At 43.2% G+C, this 8,008-nt stretch overlaps 1 pseudogene; it reads left to right on the forward strand.

The window, feature by feature from the left end:
• LOC102498448 (heterogeneous nuclear ribonucleoprotein F-like) overlaps nt 1-8,008 on the forward strand; it is a 42,863-nt pseudogene that overhangs the window by 5,253 nt on the left and 29,602 nt on the right.

The following is an 8,008-nucleotide window of genomic DNA, read 5'->3' on the forward strand; positions in this document are numbered from 1 at the left end:
ACCGGGTCCGGGACACGAACCGCGGTCGACTACGTGGGAGTCCAGCGACATAGCCATTACGCTAACTGCTGGTTCCCTCATTTTCTTTTTTTTCTCTGATATTCATTGGGGATTTTCTATTGATGTATATTCAATTTCACTGATTTTCCCCCTTCTATTGACTTCACTCTGCTTTTGAGTCATCTAGTAAGTTTTTTATTTTGGTTATTATATTTTTCAGTTCTAGTGTTTCTCTTTGGTTCTTTTTTTTAAAATTTTATTTCTTTTAAATAATTATTTATTTTTGGAGGTCGGCAGGTATTGTGCTGGTTATAAGGGCACTGGACTCTCCCACATGGTCGATAATGGTTCAAGTCCTGGACCCTGTGGCTTGCTTTCTCACTTTCACTCTCTCTCTTGCTCTGTCCTTCTCTGGTCAAATTTAAAAAAGCAAATAAATAAATAAAGTTAAATGAAATATTTTAAAAATTTGTGTTTTATTTGTTATTATTTTTTAAATTTTGAACAGAGAGAGATAGAGAAAGGGGAAAAGGAAAAGAGCAAGCCACCAGGTCCAGGACTTGAACCATGGTCAATCACATGGGAGTCCACCACCTTAACCTCTGTGCCACCTGCCGGCCCTTCTGGTTCTTTTTAATTTCTAGCTTTGCTGAGTAGTTCTTCTTTCTTTTTTTTTTTTTTACGTTTCTTTCAACATGTTGCTAATTGCTCACTGAATTATTTTTGTGATGGGTGCTTTAAACCCTTGTCAGATAGCCTAACATCTTTGTGTTGATATATATTGATTTTATTTTTTCATTCAAGTGGATATTTTTTCTGGTACTTTCTATTATGCATTGTTTTGTTTTTAACAATGAATTGGATCCTGGACATTTGGAACATTATGTTGTAAGACTTTGGCTCTGATTTAAATTTGATCTTGAGGTCTTCTCTGACCCTGTGTTGGTGGGGAAGGGTGCTGCCACCTCATTACTTCCGGGTTGGGTGGAATCCCAAGTTCTCCATGCTGCATTTGTGGAGGTTGTGAGAGGGGAATGGAAGGCGTGCCTCTTTACTAGTGAGTAGGCCTGCCTGCCCAGCTCCCCAAGGGACCTTCAGTGACAACGTCTTGTTTGGGAGGAGGAGGTCTACCTAGTTGCAGCCTGGTGAGGGGGAAGTCTAGGCTTCCTTTTAGGTTCTTGCCTACATAGGTGGGGTTGGCATCACAGTTTTTTTTTTTTTTTAATGGAGTTTTGCTGGACTAGTGTGGTTATTGTCTAGGTTTTCTGTATAAGTCTGCCCCTTTCCTTGTCCTTTGGCTAGAAAGGGCAAATAGGCTTTTAAAATCTGTACCCCTTGATGTTTTCAGATTCCTGGCTTCTCCAACACCTTGTCTGGGATAAATGGGGCTAAAAGAAGATCCAGGAACCCAGCACCATCCCATTCCTAGAGTTACAAGTGAAATCTTTTGCTGATCTGCCATTTTCTGTCCACCTTTCAGTCTGCGTTATGTTTCCTTGTATATGCTGTCCAGTGTGTTCAGCCGTACTTGGTGGAAGAAATATGAAGTAATGTCAACTTCATCTTCTGAACTGGAATTCTTTTTTTTTTTCTTAAGAATTATTTATTTATGGAACCAGCAGATGGCTTGGTGGTTAGGTACACTGGAGTCCTATATGGTCAACCATGGTTCAAGTCCTGGACCTGGCGGCTTGCTTTCTCACTTTCCCTCTCTCTCTGTCTCTCTCGGGTCAAATTAAAATAATAGTAATAACGATGAATAAAATGAAATAAAATAATTCTCTTTTTTAAAAAAAGAATTTAATTTCATTTGTTATTACTATATATTTTTTTGACTTTTTTTTTTATTTGCTATAGGGCATGTGCACTCGCCAGAGGTCTCTGAAAATAGGATTTTGATATTTAATAAAATTTGATTTTGATGCACTGTGCAATTAAATTAGAATAGTTGGAATACTTAGACAATGTAAAGCGGGATTAAAATAATTTTGCCATCCTATTTGTAGGTTTGTGCTACGAATGCATTCTCTACACTTACTCTAATGGAAAAAAATAGTATTTGATTACGTGGGGAGTGAGTCTTGTCAAGTCTTCATTTATGCAAGTATTCTTTACATCACAATATGTGGCTTTTGTTATAGGTTATGTTGCATCCTGGTTAAACAGTTTTAAACATCTTAAACTCTCTGTAATGGACATTCTTGGGATTTGGAGGAAATCTGAATAAGATCTTATTGGATGACTTTTATGGAATTGCTGTTAAGGTTTATAGGTGTGATAATGCTAGTATGATTATGTAGGTTTGTATTCTGAATCTTAGGGATACATGACATTGAGGGCTGCAATATTGTCACATCTGCAATTTCAAATGGCTTGGCACAAATGAATACACATAGTATATTGCAAAATATGTCACTGAGACTAGGTGAGGTGTATATGTTTCTTGAATTCTTTCAAATTTACTATTGAAATTTTCAATAAGAGCTGAATACATTGCCAAGAAAATGTCTGTTTACTGAAAACATGCTATGGTAGTTATGATCTGTAGTCAGCTATGTAAGAGATGAGATTGTGTATGATAGTTTTCTTCCTTTAGTGTGTGGTTCGTTTCATCTATACACATGTTTAGCGTACTGTAATTTTAAGCTAGCGTTATTTATTTTTTAAATTTGCCAAAGGGCACTTGAGCTTTGGAGAGAAAAAAGAGATGGAAAGGAAGAAAGCACACCCCACGGGGGACGGTCACGCTGCAATCGCTTTTCCATTTCTCCCTCCTAGCTTCTGGGCACGTCCGGCGTGTTTCTCACCGCCTTCCCGCCGGTCCGCCATGTCGGATCCAGCCTTGGCCACCATGTCAGAGGCTGCCCCCATCAGCACGTCGTAACTGCTGCTCCCAAGTCTACCGGCCCTGAGCTGCTTTGTCTCCCGGGAGAAGGAAACCTCCCGTCTCGGGGCCGTTTTCCTTTGCCAGGTCTGCGGGGTGGGCGTCCTCCGGCCCTTCCCCTACCCAGGATCTGCGCTCGCTGACAGCGCGGGGTGCCCCGCCGGCATGGCGACCGCAGCTCGGCCGGCTCGCGGGGCAAGGCCTCGGCCGCGAAGCCTAACGGGAAATGGCCCCTCCCGCCCTCGCCTCACGCCGCGTGGTTCGGGTCGGGGCGCTCCGCGGCCGTTGCCTTTTGGCGCGCAGGGCGGGGCGGGGCGCGGCGCGGGCGGCCGGCTTTGCCGCCCTTGTCGGGAGCACACTGCGCGCCCTGGTGGGGACTGCGGGAACTCCAGCTCCGGAACCGAGGCACGCACTCGCCACGTTGGCCTGCTCCGGAAGCGCGCAGTGCGTGGGCACCGCCCACCGCCCGAGGCCGTGATTGTCCGGTACATTGTGGACCTGGGTGTATCTGGGGACACTTGTAATTCCCCTCCCCCCCTCCTTTTTTAAGAATTGACTTAACATTATTTTAATTTGACGAGAGCGAGAGAGTAAAAGTGAGAAAGCAAGCTACCAGGTCCGGGACTCGAACAGGAGTTAGCCATGTGGGAGTCCAGTGTCCTTAACCACCACACCACCTGCCACCCCGATACTTGTATTTCTGAGCTGTGGTGCCTCTTCAGGATGCTCGGATCACACTTTATAACGGCGGGCTCTGGGCCTTGCCTGCACTGACCATCCTGCGTGATCTCAGTGGCCTTGGTTGGGGTTTTTTGAAGGAGCAGTCTGAGATGCTAGGGCACAGGGAGTTCCAAGATTTGGGGCTTTGATGGAGGTTCCAGCTAGGGTTTTGTCCTGTAGGCCCAGGTTCTGGTTCCTAAGATCAAAGCCGGACTCTAGCTCATCATACCAGAGCTTTGGAGTAGAGGAGGACAAGGCCAGGAAAGAGCAGGCCTACGTTTGCACAGCTAGAAGCGCTGTGGTCTTTGTACGCTGAATGTCGTGCCAAACTGAGGCAGCTCAGAGGTTTGGGGCAAGTTTCAGAAGAGTGAGGTGAGCTGGGCTCAGGCAGGTCTGACCAGGAAATGTCGCTTCATTTCGAGGGTTGAGAGCTTGGTTTGGGAATATTACCCACTGCCAAGAAACTTGTATTTTAAACTCCTTTTATAACCTTTGACTCTTTAAGTTCTCTGTTCTTTCCAGACTCTGAAGAGCCCTCACACCCTGCCCCTTATCACAGGGGGCCTGGAGCAATATGGGTGCTTCCTCCATCATGACATGTGGATTAATTAATTAGTGCAGAAAGGAGCTCCTTGTATTACCTATTTCTGCCCAAGGGAAGATGAAAACTGCAGAACTCCAGGGGTGAGCATCCAGGTCATACCATTCAGGATTAGCCAGTAGCCAGAGTTTCTGACATAGTTAAGTCAAAAACCAGTTTGTCTATCTTGTCTTTTTCTTTCTTTCAGCTGCTTGTGCTCTTCAAGAGAGACAGGAGGAGAGAGAGAGGAAGTGAGAGATCACTCCTCAAGGGGGATGACCACACCACTCTCCTCACAGGATTTTGGGCATACGCTCACATGTACTCGGAGTGCTTCTCAGGGCACCTGAGAGACTTGAACCTTGCCGTTGACCATCTGGAATCCAGCTTCCATATCTATCATATGACCTAGCTGGTCCTATTTATTATTTTATTTTTTTAAATATTTATCATCGGACCTTTTTTTGGTGAGGTTTTTGCTGTGGGGTGTGTGTGCTCGCCAGTGAAGTGTCAGAGACAGTGAGAGGGCAAGTGAAAATTACCCCCAAGGGGATGGCTATACTGTAGTCCCTTCTGGGTTTTTGGACACACAGATACACGCACCAGTGTGATTTTCAAGCCTCCAGGTCTGGGACTTGAGCCACTGTCAGTCACATGGGAGTCCAGAGCCTTATCTACCACACTACCTGCTGGCTCCTGTTTGTTTGTTTTTAAAATGATTTGCTATAGGATGTGCACTCGCTGGAGGGAGAGAGAGAGAGAGGAAGCAAGAGAGCATTTCCAGTGTGGGGGGGATGGTTATGGCACAATCCCTTCTTTTCTACTCCTTTCTGGATTTTGGGCACACATGCACACGTGCCTAGTGTGTTTCTCAAGCTGCTGTCTGGGATTCAGCTGCAGTCAGCAACATGGGAATCAGTTCCTTAACCACCACGACACCTACTAGCCCACCACTAGAGTCTTTTAAAATTTTTTTGTATTTGTTTCTTTTATTGCTGTTTTTTATATTACATTTAACCACATATATCTCTACAGTATATAACATTTCTTTTTCCAGCATGATTACCATGTATATCAGTCAAGACAAAGACATTACTGTTCATATCATCATCATCAAATAGCTTTTAATTTTTTTCAGATTATTATTACTATTTTCTTATTCTCATTATTTTTTAAAACATAAAATAACTATATATCATTTTGCTTGTAAAAAGAATTTACCCAACATGAAATACTTCTTAGACCAGTCCAGTAGAGGACACTATACATCTCATCAACAGATAATAAACCATTTCTGTGTCCTACGAATGTCATGCCTCTATTTGCTCTCATGCTATATTTCTTTATACTCAGGAATTCCTTTCTTCCCAACCCTGTTCTACACTGTTCTTTAACATTTTTAAAAAAGAATTATTTTAAGTTTTATTTATTCTATTTTAATTTGACCAGATAGGGACAGACAGAGAGAGAGAGAGAGAGAAAGAGATGGAAAGTGTGAAAGCAAGCCTCCAGGTCTGGGACTCAAACCACAGTAGGCCATGTGGGAGTCCAACGCCCTTAACTACCACGCCACTGCTGACCCCTCTTTTTAAATTTTAAAAACATGTATTTGAAAAACTTTTTTTTTTTCGGGCTAGCAAGTGGTATGGTGGTTGAGTCACTGGATTGCACGTGGCCAACTCTGTAATTTGTGTTCAAGATTTGGCAGCTTGAGTATCACATGCTGGATGTGTGTGTGCGTGCATGCCCAACATTCTGAGGGAATAGAGGAGAAGGGATTGCAGCGTGGCCATCTCCTGTGGATGGCCTCTATCTCTGTTCCCCTCTGTCTGTCTGTCTCTGGTGAATACAGGTGCCCTATGACAAAAATCTAAAAAAAAGAAGAAAAAAATCGCTTTTTTTCTGATAGAGCATGTGTGTGCACATGTGAAAGTGAGAGAGAGAAATGCATATCCTTTATAGGGTATAGGCATGTCTCAATCTCCATCTTCCAGACCTCCAGCTGGACAGACCTTGGGCACTTTGCATGTGCTCAGCAGGTTTCAGACTGACAGGGGAATTTGAATTGCAGTCACCATGTGGGTTCTGGCTTATCTTGAGTAGCACTGTTGCTGCTGTGCTGTGGAGCTGGCCCCTCAACAGTCTTGATGTTACAATTCATCCAACTTCAGCCAGCCTGGATCAAGGACATATGTGTGCTTAGTATACTCAGGGAGGTCTCTGGATATGAACTGGTAACTTCCTTTTGTGGATCTACCCTACAAAGTATCACATTTTACTGCCATACCACTGCGATTCCTCATTTGTCCTTTTTTAAAAATTATTTATTTAATTTTACTTATTGTTTTTAAGTATGCTATAGGCCACATGTGCTTACCAGAGAGACACAGAGAAAAATGAGAAAGCAAGTCGCCAGGTCCAGGACTTGAACCGTGGTCGACCATGTTGGGGTCTTGCGCCTTAACCACCATGCACCCTGATGGCCCATGTGCTTGTCTTTTTACTATTGAGTAGTCAAGAGTTCTTGATGTATTCTATACCGGATACATGATTTTTTTTCTTAGCATTTTAAATGGTTTGTGATTTGAATCATAAACTTTTCAAGCTATTTATTTTCAACATCACTCCCAAACTTTTCCCTTTCATTGTCATTACTTAATGGTTGCCACTAGCATGTAATAAGAGATTTGCATCTGGGCTGTCCTATAGCTAAGTGGTTCAACTATCAGTGAACCTGACAGTGTTAGATCCCAAACATGTTACATGCTGTCAGCTTCCACTTCCTGTAGAAAGAACACAGATGTGCTGTTCTAGGGGCCAGTGTTGTTTAGGGATGTAACTGTGGGCTTCTTTCAGGAAGAGTGGCAGCACCTGGACCCTGCTCAGAGGATCCTGTACAGGGACGTGATGCTGGAGAATTACAGCCATTTCATCTCAGTGGGTAAGGATCGTGTAATTTGTAATTCTAAGGACATTAATTTCCTTTTTAGTTGCTGATTATAGGTAGTTTCTTTGTAGAGAGCTTGAGATTCAGGAGTCAAGGCTGATCGATACCTTTCAGGCACTATACAGAGTATCCACATTCTTTTTCCCCACTGAAATGTTTAACTGAACCTGTTTTTGTTCAGGGACCAGCAGGTGGCGTGGTAGTTAAGGTGCTGGACACTTCCATATGGCCGACCACGGTTCTAGTCCTGGACCTGGTGGCTTACTTTCTCGCTGGTGAAATTAAAATATATGAGTGAATAAATAAAATTTAATATAATTCTTTAAAAAAAAAAGTCCTGAACTTAAGTCTACCTGGCTCACAACCTGGCCATTTCCATTTACAGGGTTTTGTATTACCAAACCAAAGGTGATTTTCAAGTTGGAACAAGGAGAGGAGCCATGGATATTAGAGGAAGAACCCTCAAGTCAGAGCCACTAGGTGAGTCAGTGTATGGAGGCTTTAAAACGGAGAAATTAGATCCTAGGGAGGTAGTTCACATGTTGCCATCTTTGAAATTTTTCAGGAATCTTTTTTTTAAACTTATCAAAATGTTGGCAGTGAAAGAGTAATTGGACTGCATGCTTCAGATTTGTAATTTACTGGCAGATAACAGCTAAATGGTCTTTGATTTCTTATTTCTTTTTTTTTTGGAGAACTTTTTGCTAAAGGGCGTGTGCCCTCACCAGAGAGACAGAGAGAGACAGAGAGACAGAAAGTGAGAAATTACCCCCCAGGGGGAATGGCCACGCCACAATCTCTTTTCCATTCTCCTTTCGGGATCTTGGACATGCATGCACATATGCCTGGCATGAGTTTAAGCCACCGGGTCCGAGAC

Source organism: Tupaia chinensis, unplaced genomic scaffold (genome assembly GCF_000334495.1).
Source record: "Tupaia chinensis unplaced genomic scaffold, TupChi_1.0 Scaffold000217_1, whole genome shotgun sequence".
Lineage (NCBI taxonomy): Eukaryota > Metazoa > Chordata > Mammalia > Scandentia > Tupaiidae > Tupaia > Tupaia belangeri.